The 13508-nt window shown below is 42.3% G+C and overlaps 1 long non-coding RNA gene across 5 annotated transcripts in view; it reads left to right on the forward strand.

The window, feature by feature from the left end:
• LOC147049146 (uncharacterized) overlaps positions 1-13508 on the forward strand; it is a 66751-nt gene that overhangs the window by 3953 nt on the left and 49290 nt on the right. For 4 of the 5 annotated variants that reach the window (XR_015067546.1, XR_015067549.1, XR_015067545.1 and 1 more), the window contains exon 3: positions 1-13508. This exon is cut by the window's right edge and continues 49290 nt beyond it. This is a non-coding gene — a long non-coding RNA (uncharacterized LOC147049146). The other variant, XR_015067548.1, reaches the window with a different exon arrangement.

A 13508-nucleotide genomic window follows, 5' to 3' on the forward strand; every position in this document is an offset into this window, starting at 1 on the left:
TTTATTGGATGTGTTCATTTGAAGAACCAAGAACTACGTCAGCCATTATGATCTAAATACTTGAGGAGTACCATTATGATCTGAATACTTGAGAACAGCAAACAAGTAAGTCATTATCACTCATTCACAAAAGTCACACTTTACAACAAGTACTTTAACATCTCCCAGATGTTTTATTTTTGTCTGAGCTTAATGCTAACATACAATGCAAATGAACCTGGATCAATGTTGCAGTCGTTATAATTCAAATATAACACCAATACTGGAACACAAACTTTGCAGCAACACTTGTAGGCAGAAAATATATCAATACTCACAGGCATACAGTATATTATGTATACTAAACTGATTTAAGCTTAGTGGCTCAACTCTTTGTATTATACTGAAGCATGAAATCATGATGTACAGACTGCAGACTGTTTTTCTGTAACTATTTAATTACAGAACAGCAAACAAGTAAGTCATTATCCCTCATTTACAAATGTAACTCAAAGGCATACAGCATATTATGTATACTAAAAACTGATTTGTTTAGTGGCTCAACTCTTTGTATTATACTGAAGCATGAAATCATGATGTATAGACTGCAAATTGTTTTTTTGTAACTTTTTAATTACAGAACAGCAAACAAGTAAGTCATTATCCCTCATTTACAAAGGTTATGCTTGACAAGTATTTTGGCATCTCCTGAATGTTTTAGCTTTGCCTTGTCTTTATTTAACTAAACAAGAGTAAAATGAGGCAAAAACTACTAAACTTCCAGCCACGGAGGTGGAAGAGTGTTTCATAGAATAGGACTGGGCATGTGTAAAAGCCATGTCTGGGCCTCATCCACCTACCAGGACAGCCATCTGGCCGAGCGCTGGTCCCTAACTTCCATCTACGAAGGTGAAAGAGAGCTTGGTAGAGAAGGACTGGGCGTGCGTAAAAGCCATGTCTGATCCTCAGTCACTGGTTTTTGTAATTCTTTACTCTTTTTAATTATGCTATTACTGTAAGTTTTTATAAAGTAAAAAAACAAACAAAATAAACAACTTTTCTTTTGTCATTGTTTTTTTTTTTAGGGGGCTGTGCGAAGTGCATTTACCTTAATTTCAATAATGTATTGGAAATTCTGTGTTCATTTGAAGAACCAAGAATAAAGTCAGTCATTGTGATCTGAATACTTGAGGAGTACCATTATGATCTGAATACTTGAGAACAGCAAACAAGTAAGTCATTATCACTAATTCACAAAAGTCACACTTTACAAGTACTTTAACATCTCCCAGATGTTTTATTTTTGTCTAAGGTTAATGCTAACATACAATGCAAATGAACCTGGATAAATGTTGCAGTCGTTATAATTCAAATATAACACCAATACTGGAACACAAACTTTGCAGCAACACTTGTAGGCAGAAAATATAACAATACTCAGGCATACAGTATATTATGTATACTAAACTGATTTAAGCTTAGTGGCTCAACTCTTTGTAATATACTGAAGCATGAAATCATGATGTGCAGACTGTTTTTCTGTAACTAATTACAGAACAGCAAACAAGTCATTATCCCTCATTTACAAATGTAACTCAAGCATACAGCATATTATGTACACTAAAAATTGATTTTAGTGGCTCAACTTTGTATTATACTGAAGCATGAAATCATGATGTATAGACTGCAAATTGTTTTTTTTGTAACTTTTTAATTACAGAAACGCAAACAAGTCATCCCTCGTTATGCTTGACAAGTATTTTGGCTCCTGAATGTTTTAGCTTTGCCTTTATTTAACTAAAGAGTAAAATGAGGCAAAAACTACTAAACTTCCAGCCACGGAGATGGAAGAGTGCTTCATAGAATAGGACTGGGCATGCGTAAAAGCCATGTCTGGGTCTCATCCACCTACCTGGACAGCTACCCAGCCGAGCGCTGGTCCTTGACTTCCATCTACGGAGGTGAAAGAGAGCTCGTTAGAGTAGGACTAAGCCATGTCTGATCCTCATCCACTGTTCCCACACCCAAACTAAGAAAAAAAAAAAGCAACTCAGTTTCAAAATTACGGTACTTTCCTTGTCATTGTTTTATTTTGAAGGCTGTGCCAATTGCATTTAGCATTTCCCGGATGTTTTATTTTTCTCTGAGCTTAATGCTAACATACAATGCTCATCAATCAATCAAGTCAAGTTTATATAGCCCTAAATCACAAGCAGTCTCAAAGGGCTCTGTCCTCTGCATTTAACCCATCCCCATGTGATTTTGATCCATCCCCTGGGGGAGAGGGGAGCAGTGAGCAGCAGCGGCGCCGCGCTCGGGAATCATTTTTGGTGAATGAACCTGGATCAATGTTGCTGACGTTATAACTCAAATATAACACCAGTATTTGAACATAAACTTTGTAGCAACACTTGTAGGTAGAAAATATAACAATACTCACGGGCATACATTATATTAAGAATAATATGAACTGATTGAAGCTTAGTGGCTCAACAGTTTGTATTATACTGAAGCATGAAATCAAGATGTACAGACTGCAAACAGTTTTTCTATAACTATTTAATTACAGAACAGCAAACAAGTCATTATCCGTCATTTACATATGTTACGCTTGACAAGTATTTTAGCATCTCCCAGATGTTTTATCTTTGCCGGAACTTAATGTTAACATACAATGCTAACAAACGTAGATGTTGCCGTCGTTATAATTCCAAAACCTCAAGCATGGACTGCCTTGGATGTGCTTGGAAGAAGCCGACTTGGATGACGCCGAGCCCGGCTTGCATGCACCTGGATGACGCTGGGATCACCTTGGATGCACCTGGACGACGCTTGGGCCGCCTTGAATGCTCCTGAGAAACGCCAAGACCGCCTTTGATGCGCCTGGACGATGACGGAACTGGCTTGAATGTGCCTTGGATGCGCCTAGTCGACGCCAGAACCGCCTTGGATGCGCCTGGACGACGCCATGACCGGCTTGGATGCGCTTGGACGAGGCTGAGATCGCCTTGTGTGTGCCTGGAAGATCCTGGGATCAGCTTGGTTGCGACTGGACGACTCTGGGACCGCCTTGGATGCGCATGGACGAAGCCGGGACTCCCGTGGATGCGCCTGGACGAAGCCGGGACAGCCTTGTATGCGCCCGGACGATGCTGCGACCGCCTTGGATGCGCATGGACGAAGCCGGGACTGCTGTGGACGCGCCTGGACGAAGCCGGGACCGCCGTGGATGCGCCTGGACGAAGCCTGGACAGCCTTGGAAGTGCCTTAGACGCCCCTAGTTGACTCCAGGACCGCCTTGGATGTGTCTTGGAAGTGTATCGGATGCTCCTTGGATGCGCCTGGACAAGGTTGGGACCGCCTTCAATGCGCCTGGATGACGACAGAACCGTCTTGGATGCTCCTTGAATGCAGCTTGAATGCCCCTTGGATGCGCCTGGACGATTCCTGGACTGCCTTGGATGCGCCTTCGATGACCCTGAACGGAACCAGGACCGCCTTGAATGCGCCTGGACGACGCCGGGACCACCTTGGTTGCGCCTTTAAGTCAATAGATGAAACCAGTAAATAGAAAAAATTAACAAAGTTAAAAGATGAAATTAAGTACCTACAAGTCTAAAAGAAAAAGGATAAAAATTGATAATAGTAATATATAGGTAAATAATAAGGTAAAAACAGAGGTAAATAGATAAGTAAATAGATAAAAATTATTTAAAAATAGAAAGTGACGATAAAATTAGAAAAGTAAATACTTAAAAAAACAAGCAAGTAGATAAATAAATAGGACAATTAAATAGATAAAAATAGAAAAATAAATAGATAAAAATAGTTCAAATAGAAATTTAAATAGATAAAAATAGAAATGTTAAATAGATAAATTAAACGTATAAAATAGAAGATAGTAGATAAGTAAATAGGACAATTAAATAGTTAAAAATGGATAAACTAGATAAAAATAGACATAAATAAGCAAGTAGATAATTAAATAGGACAATTAAATAGATAAAAATAGAAAAATAAATAGATAAAAATAGTTCAAATAGAAATTTAAATAGATAAAAATAGAAATATTAAATAGATAATTTAAATGTATAAAATAAAAGATAGTAGATAAGTAAATAGGACAATTAAATAGTTAAAAATAGATAAACTAGATAAAAATAGAAATATAAATAAGCAAGTAGATAAAAATAGATAAAATAGAAAAATAAATAGATAAAAATAGTTCAAATAGAAATTTAAATAGATAAAAATAGAAATATTAAATAGATAAATGCATAAAATAGAAGATAGTAGATAAGTAAATAGGACAATTAAATAGATAAAAATATAAATAGATAAAAATAGTTAAAATAGAAATTTAAATAGATAAAAATAGAAATTTAGATAAAGTAATTAAATGTATAAAATAGAAGAGTTAAAAAAGTCAATAGATCAAAATAGATAAAATAGATTACAGACTAGTAAATAGATTATATGAATAACGAATAAAATAGATAAAATAGATGGATAAAATAGGAATGTAAATAGGTCAAAATAGAAAAGTAAATAGATTAAATAAAAAATAGATAAAATAGATGTATAAAAATAGATTACAGACTAGTACAGATAAGTAAATAGATTAATTGAATCAGTAAATGGATAAAATAGATAATTAGATGGGTAAAATAGATCTGTAAATAGATAAAAAAAGATAAGTAAATGGATCAAATAGATAAGTAAATAGATAATGATAGCAAAGTAAATGGACAAAATAGATAAAAATAGCAAAGTAAATTAACTGCATAAAATTAGAAAACTAGACAAAGTAGATGAAAATAAAATAGTAAATAGAAAAGAAAATAGATAAAAATAGTCAAGTAAAATGATAAAATAGATCAAATTAGAAGTGAATAGATTAAATACATCAAAATAGGAACGTAAATAGTTAAATAGATTAAAATAGAAAAGCAAATTGACAAAATAGATGAAAGCAAAATTGATTGCTTAAACATAGAAAGTGAATTAAATAGATAAAGTAAATAAGTAGCAGGGCCGCCAAGGTGTGCCCACCGACGTCCAGGCGCACCAAGGGCCTGCCTGGACGGCGCCAAGACCACATTGAATGTGCCTGGACGACGCCGGGACAGCATTGGATGCACCTGGAGAACGTCGGGACTGCATCGGATACGCCTGGACGACTTCATGACAGCCTTGAATGCGCCCGGATGAGGCAACGACCGCCTTGGATGCACCTGGACAACGCCACGGCCACCTTGGATGCGCTTTGGATGCACCTGGACAGAGCTGGGACCGACCGTCTTGGATTTGCCTGAATGACGCCAGAACCGCCTGGACTGTGCCTGGACTGCCTTGTATGCGCCTGGACACCATCGGGATCGCCTTGGCTACACCTGGACAACGCCACGACCACCTTGGAGGTGCTTTGGATGCACCTGGAAGAAGCTGGGGCCATCTTGGATTCGCCTGGACGACGCGGGGACTGCCTTGGATACGCCTGAACGACGCCGGAACCACCTTGGATGCGCCTGGACGACGCTGGGACCGCCTTGTATGCGCCTGGACGAAGCCGGGACCGCCATGGATGCGCCTGGACAAAGCGAGGACCGCCTTGGATGCGCCTGGACGAAGCAGAGACTGTCGTGGATGCGCCTGGACGAAGCCGGGAAAGCCTTGGATGCGCCTTGTATGCGTCTGGACAAAGTTGCGACCGCCTTGGATAACCATGGATGACGCCAGGACTGCTGTGGATGCGCCTGGACGGAGCTAGGACGGCATTGGTTGCACCTGGATGACGCTGGGACCGACTTGGATGCACCTGATCGACGCTGGGACCGCCTTGGATGCACCTAGAATGTGTCTCAACCACGCCAGGACTGCCTTGGATGTACCTGGACCACGCTGGGACCACCTTGCATGCGCCTGGACGTCGGGACTGCCTTGGTGGCGCCAGGACGACGCCGGTACCACCTCGAATGCGCCCGGACGACGCCGGGGCCGCCTTGGATGCGCCTGGACGACGCCGGGACCGCCTTGTTTGCGCCTGGACGACGCCGGGACCGCCTTGTTTGAGCCTGGACGACGCCGGGACCGCCTTGTTTGAGCCTGGACGGCGCCGGGACCGCCTTGTTTGAGCCTGGACGGCGCCGGGACAACGTCAAAACTGCTTTGTATGCATCTGGACGCCGCTTGGACCGCCTTGGATGTGCCTGGACATTCCGGAACCGCCTCGGATGCGCCTGGACGATTCGGGACCACCTTGGTCACGCCTGAACGACGCTGGGACCGTCTTGAATGCACCTGAACGACACCAGGACTGCCTTGGATGCGCCTGGCCGGGACTGCTTTGAGTGCGCCTGGACGATGCTGGGACTGCCTTGAGTGTGTCATGGGTGCGTACTCCAGGAGCACCCATGACAATCAAGGCAGTCCCAGCGTCGTACCGCATCGCATGCGCCCGGACGACGCCGGGACTGCCTTGGTTGGGCCTGGACGACACCGGGACCGCCTTGGATGCACCACGGATACCCGTGGACGACGCCGGGACGCGCCTGGACGACGCTGTGATTGTTTGGGATGCGCTTCGTGTCCTGTGGACCACCTCAGATGTGCCTGGACAATGATGGAACCGCCGCGGATGCGCCTGGACGATCCCAGGACCGCCTTGGATGAGGCTGGACAACTCTGGTAATGCCTTGGATGCGCCTGGACGATGCCAGGACTGCATCGGGTGTGCTTTGGATGCGCCTGGACGACGCCGGAACCACCGTGGCTGCGCCTAGACGACGTCGGGACTGCCTGGGATGTTAACATACAATGCTAACAAACGTAGATGTTGCCGTCGTTATAATTCCAAAACCTCAAGCATGGACTGCCTTGGATGTGCTTGGAAGAAGCCGACTTGGATGACGCCGAGCCCGGCTTGCATGCACCTGGATGACGCTGGGATCACCTTGGATGCACCTGGACGACGCTTGGGCCGCCTTGAATGCTCCTGAGAAACGCCAAGACCGCCTTTGATGCGCCTGGACGATGACGGAACTGGCTTGAATGTGCCTTGGATGCGCCTAGTCGACGCCAGGACCGCCTTGGATGCGCCTGGACGACGCCATGACCGGCTTGGATGCGCTTGGACGAGGCTGAGATCGCCTTGTGTGTGCCTGGAAGATCCTGGGATCAGCTTGGTTGCGACTGGACGACTCTGGGACCGCCTTGGATGCGCATGGACGAAGCCGGGACTCCCGTGGATGCGCCTGGACGAAGCCGGGACAGCCTTGTATGCGCCCGGACGATGCTGCGACCGCCTTGGATGCGCATGGACGAAGCCGGGACTGCTGTGGACGCGCCTGGACGAAGCCGGGACCGCCGTGGATGCGCCTGGACGAAGCCTGGACAGCCTTGGAAGTGCCTTAGACGCCCCTAGTTGACTCCAGGACCGCCTTGGATGTGTCTTGGAAGTGTATCGGATGCTCCTTGGATGCGCCTGGACAAGGTTGGGACCGCCTTCAATGCGCCTGGATGACGACAGAACCGTCTTGGATGCTCCTTGAATGCAGCTTGAATGCCCCTTGGATGCGCCTGGACGATTCCTGGACTGCCTTGGATGCGCCTTCGATGACCCTGAACGGAACCAGGACCGCCTTGAATGCGCCTGGACGACGCCGGGACCACCTTGGTTGCGCCTTTAAGTCAATAGATGAAACCAGTAAATAGAAAAAATTAACAAAGTTAAAAGATGAAATTAAGTACCTACAAGTCTAAAAGAAAAAGGATAAAAATTGATAATAGTAATATATAGGTAAATAATAAGGTAAAAACAGAGGTAAATAGATAAGTAAATAGATAAAAATTATTTAAAAATAGAAAGTGACGATAAAATTAGAAAAGTAAATACTTAAAAAAACAAGCAAGTAGATAAATAAATAGGACAATTAAATAGATAAAAATAGAAAAATAAATAGATAAAAATAGTTCAAATAGAAATTTAAATAGATAAAAATAGAAATGTTAAATAGATAAATTAAACGTATAAAATAGAAGATAGTAGATAAGTAAATAGGACAATTAAATAGTTAAAAATGGATAAACTAGATAAAAATAGACATAAATAAGCAAGTAGATAATTAAATAGGACAATTAAATAGATAAAAATAGAAAAATAAATAGATAAAAATAGTTCAAATAGAAATTTAAATAGATAAAAATAGAAATATTAAATAGATAATTTAAATGTATAAAATAAAAGATAGTAGATAAGTAAATAGGACAATTAAATAGTTAAAAATAGATAAACTAGATAAAAATAGAAATATAAATAAGCAAGTAGATAAGTAAATAGAACAATTAAATAGATAAAAATAGATAAAATAGAAAAATAAATAGATAAAAATAGTTCAAATAGAAATTTAAATAGATAAAAATAGAAATATTAAATAGATAAATGCATAAAATAGAAGATAGTAGATAAGTAAATAGGACAATTAAATAGATAAAAATATAAATAGATAAAAATAGTTAAAATAGAAATTTAAATAGATAAAAATAGAAATTTAGATAAAGTAATTAAATGTATAAAATAGAAGAGTTAAAAAAGTCAATAGATCAAAATAGATAAAATAGATTACAGACTAGTAAATAGATTATATGAATAACGAATAAAATAGATAAAATAGATGGATAAAATAGGAATGTAAATAGGTCAAAATAGAAAAGTAAATAGATGTATAAAAATAGATTACAGACTAGTACAGATAAGTAAATAGATTAATTGAATCAGTAAATGGATAATTAGATGGGTAAAATAGATCTGTAAATAGATAAAAAAAGATAAGTAAATGGATCAAATAGATAAGTAAATGGACAAAATAGATAAAAATAGCAAAGTAAATTAACTGCATAAAATTAGAAAACTAGACAAAGTAGATGAAAATAAAATAGAAAATAGATAAAAATAGTCAAGTAAAATGATAAAATAGATCAAATTAGAAGTGAATAGATTAAATACATCAAAATAGGAACGTAAATAGTTAAATAGATTAAAATAGAAAAGCAAATTGACAAAATAGATGAAAGCAAAATTGATTGCTTAAACATAGAAAGTGAATTAAATAGATAAAGTAAATAAGTAGCAGGGCCGCCAAGGTGTGCCCACCGACGTCCAGGCGCACCAAGGGCCTGCCTGGACGGCGCCAAGACCACATTGAATGTGCCTGGACGACGCCGGGACAGCATTGGATGCACCTGGAGAACGTCGGGACTGCATCGGATACGCCTGGACGACTTCATGACAGCCTTGAATGCGCCCGGATGAGGCAACGACCGCCTTGGATGCACCTGGACAACGCCACGGCCACCTTGGATGCGCTTTGGATGCACCTGGACAGAGCTGGGACCGACCGTCTTGGATTTGCCTGAATGACGCCAGAACCGCCTGGACTGTGCCTGGACTGCCTTGTATGCGCCTGGACACCATCGGGATCGCCTTGGCTACACCTGGACAACGCCACGACCACCTTGGAGGTGCTTTGGATGCACCTGGAAGAAGCTGGGGCCATCTTGGATTCGCCTGGACGACGCGGGGACTGCCTTGGATACGCCTGAACGACGCCGGAACCACCTTGGATGCGCCTGGACGACGCTGGGACCGCCTTGTATGCGCCTGGACGAAGCCGGGACCGCCATGGATGCGCCTGGACAAAGCGAGGACCGCCTTGGATGCGCCTGGACGAAGCAGAGACTGTCGTGGATGCGCCTGGACGAAGCCGGGAAAGCCTTGGATGCGCCTTGTATGCGTCTGGACAAAGTTGCGACCGCCTTGGATAACCATGGATGACGCCAGGACTGCTGTGGATGCGCCTGGACGGAGCTAGGACGGCATTGGTTGCACCTGGATGACGCTGGGACCGACTTGGATGCACCTGATCGACGCTGGGACCGCCTTGGATGCACCTAGAATGTGTCTCAACCACGCCAGGACTGCCTTGGATGTACCTGGACCACGCTGGGACCACCTTGCATGCGCCTGGACGTCGGGACTGCCTTGGTGGCGCCAGGACGACGCCGGTACCACCTCGAATGCGCCCGGACGACGCCGGGGCCGCCTTGGATGCGCCTGGACGACGCCGGGACCGCCTTGTTTGCGCCTGGACGACGCCGGGACCGCCTTGTTTGAGCCTGGACGGCGCCGGGACAACGTCAAAACTGCTTTGTATGCATCTGGACGCCGCTTGGACCGCCTTGGATGTGCCTGGACATTCCGGAACCGCCTCGGATGCGCCTGGACGATTCGGGACCACCTTGGTCACGCCTGAACGACGCTGGGACCGTCTTGAATGCACCTGAACGACACCAGGACTGCCTTGGATGCGCCTGGCCGGGACTGCTTTGAGTGCGCCTGGACGATGCTGGGACTGCCTTGAGTGTGTCATGGGTGCGTACTCCAGGAGCACCCATGACAATCAAGGCAGTCCCAGCGTCGTACCGCATCGCATGCGCCCGGACGACGCCGGGACTGCCTTGGTTGGGCCTGGACGACACCGGGACCGCCTTGGATGCACCACGGATACCCGTGGACGACGCCGGGACCGTCTGGGATGCGCCTGGACGACGCTGTGATTGTTTGGGATGCGCTTCGTGTCCTGTGGACCACCTCAGATGTGCCTGGACAATGATGGAACCGCCGCGGATGCGCCTGGACGATCCCAGGACCGCCTTGGATGAGGCTGGACAACTCTGGTAATGCCTTGGATGCGCCTGGACGATGCCAGGACTGCATCGGGTGTGCTTTGGATGCGCCTGGACGACGCCGGAACCACCGTGGCTGCGCCTAGACGACGTCGGGACTGCCTGGGATTTTGACTGTTTTTCTGTAAGTATTTAATTACAGAACATCAAACAAGTAAGTCATTATCCCTCATTTACATATGTTATGCTTGACAAGTATTTTAGCATCTCCCAGATGTTTTATCTTTGCCGGAACTTAATGTTAACATACAATGCTAACAAACGTAGATGTTGCCGTCGTTATAATTCCAAAACCTCAAGCATGGACTGCCTTGGATGTGCTTGGAAGAAGCCGACTTGGATGACGCCGAGCCCGGCTTGCATGCACCTGGATGACGCTGGGATCACCTTGGATGCACCTGGACGACGCTTGGGCCGCCTTGAATGCTCCTGAGAAACGCCAAGACCGCCTTTGATGCGCCTGGACGATGACGGAACTGGCTTGAATGTGCCTTGGATGCGCCTAGTCGACGCCAGGACCGCCTTGGATGCGCCTGGACGACGCCATGACCGGCTTGGATGCGCTTGGACGAGGCTGAGATCGCCTTGTGTGTGCCTGGAAGATCCTGGGATCAGCTTGGTTGCGACTGGACGACTCTGGGACCGCCTTGGATGCGCATGGACGAAGCCGGGACTCCCGTGGATGCGCCTGGACGAAGCCGGGACAGCCTTGTATGCGCCCGGACGATGCTGCGACCGCCTTGGATGCGCATGGACGAAGCCGGGACTGCTGTGGACGCGCCTGGACGAAGCCGGGACCGCCGTGGATGCGCCTGGACGAAGCCTGGACAGCCTTGGAAGTGCCTTAGACGCCCCTAGTTGACTCCAGGACCGCCTTGGATGTGTCTTGGAAGTGTATCGGATGCTCCTTGGATGCGCCTGGACAAGGTTGGGACCGCCTTCAATGCGCCTGGATGACGACAGAACCGTCTTGGATGCTCCTTGAATGCAGCTTGAATGCCCCTTGGATGCGCCTGGACGATTCCTGGACTGCCTTGGATGCGCCTTCGATGACCCTGAACGGAACCAGGACCGCCTTGAATGCGCCTGGACGACGCCGGGACCACCTTGGTTGCGCCTTTAAGTCAATAGATGAAACCAGTAAATAGAAAAAATTAACAAAGTTAAAAGATGAAATTAAGTACCTACAAGTCTAAAAGAAAAAGGATAAAAATTGATAATAGTAATATATAGGTAAATAATAAGGTAAAAACAGAGGTAAATAGATAAGTAAATAGATAAAAATTATTTAAAAATAGAAAGTGACGATAAAATTAGAAAAGTAAATACTTAAAAAAACAAGCAAGTAGATAAATAAATAGGACAATTAAATAGATAAAAATAGAAAAATAAATAGATAAAAATAGTTCAAATAGAAATTTAAATAGATAAAAATAGAAATGTTAAATAGATAAATTAAACGTATAAAATAGAAGATAGTAGATAAGTAAATAGGACAATTAAATAGTTAAAAATGGATAAACTAGATAAAAATAGACATAAATAAGCAAGTAGATAATTAAATAGGACAATTAAATAGATAAAAATAGAAAAATAAATAGATAAAAATAGTTCAAATAGAAATTTAAATAGATAAAAATAGAAATATTAAATAGATAATTTAAATGTATAAAATAAAAGATAGTAGATAAGTAAATAGGACAATTAAATAGTTAAAAATAGATAAACTAGATAAAAATAGAAATATAAATAAGCAAGTAGATAAGTAAATAGAACAATTAAATAGATAAAAATAGATAAAATAGAAAAATAAATAGATAAAAATAGTTCAAATAGAAATTTAAATAGATAAAAATAGAAATATTAAATAGATAAATGCATAAAATAGAAGATAGTAGATAAGTAAATAGGACAATTAAATAGATAAAAATATAAATAGATAAAAATAGTTAAAATAGAAATTTAAATAGATAAAAATAGAAATTTAGATAAAGTAATTAAATGTATAAAATAGAAGAGTTAAAAAAGTCAATAGATCAAAATAGATAAAATAGATTACAGACTAGTAAATAGATTATATGAATAACGAATAAAATAGATAAAATAGATGGATAAAATAGGAATGTAAATAGGTCAAAATAGAAAAGTAAATAGATTAAATAAAAAATAGATAAAATAGATGTATAAAAATAGATTACAGACTAGTACAGATAAGTAAATAGATTAATTGAATCAGTAAATGGATAATTAGATGGGTAAAATAGATCTGTAAATAGATAAAAAAAGATAAGTAAATGGATCAAATAGATAAGTAAATGGACAAAATAGATAAAAATAGCAAAGTAAATTAACTGCATAAAATTAGAAAACTAGACAAAGTAGATGAAAATAAAATAGAAAATAGATAAAAATAGTCAAGTAAAATGATAAAATAGATCAAATTAGAAGTGAATAGATTAAATACATCAAAATAGGAACGTAAATAGTTAAATAGATTAAAATAGAAAAGCAAATTGACAAAATAGATGAAAGCAAAATTGATTGCTTAAACATAGAAAGTGAATTAAATAGATAAAGTAAATAAGTAGCAGGGCCGCCAAGGTGTGCCCACCGACGTCCAGGCGCACCAAGGGCCTGCCTGGACGGCGCCAAGACCACATTGAATGTGCCTGGACGACGCCGGGACAGCATTGGATGCACCTGGAGAACGTCGGGACTGCATCGGATACGCCTGGACGACTTCATGACAGCCTTGAATGCGCCCGGATGAGGCAACGACCGCCTTG

The sequence above is a fragment of the Syngnathus leptorhynchus genome, chromosome 11, assembly GCF_054491065.1.
Source record: "Syngnathus leptorhynchus isolate UIUO chromosome 11, UIUO_Slep, whole genome shotgun sequence".
In the NCBI taxonomy this organism is placed as follows: domain Eukaryota; kingdom Metazoa; phylum Chordata; class Actinopteri; order Syngnathiformes; family Syngnathidae; genus Syngnathus; species Syngnathus leptorhynchus.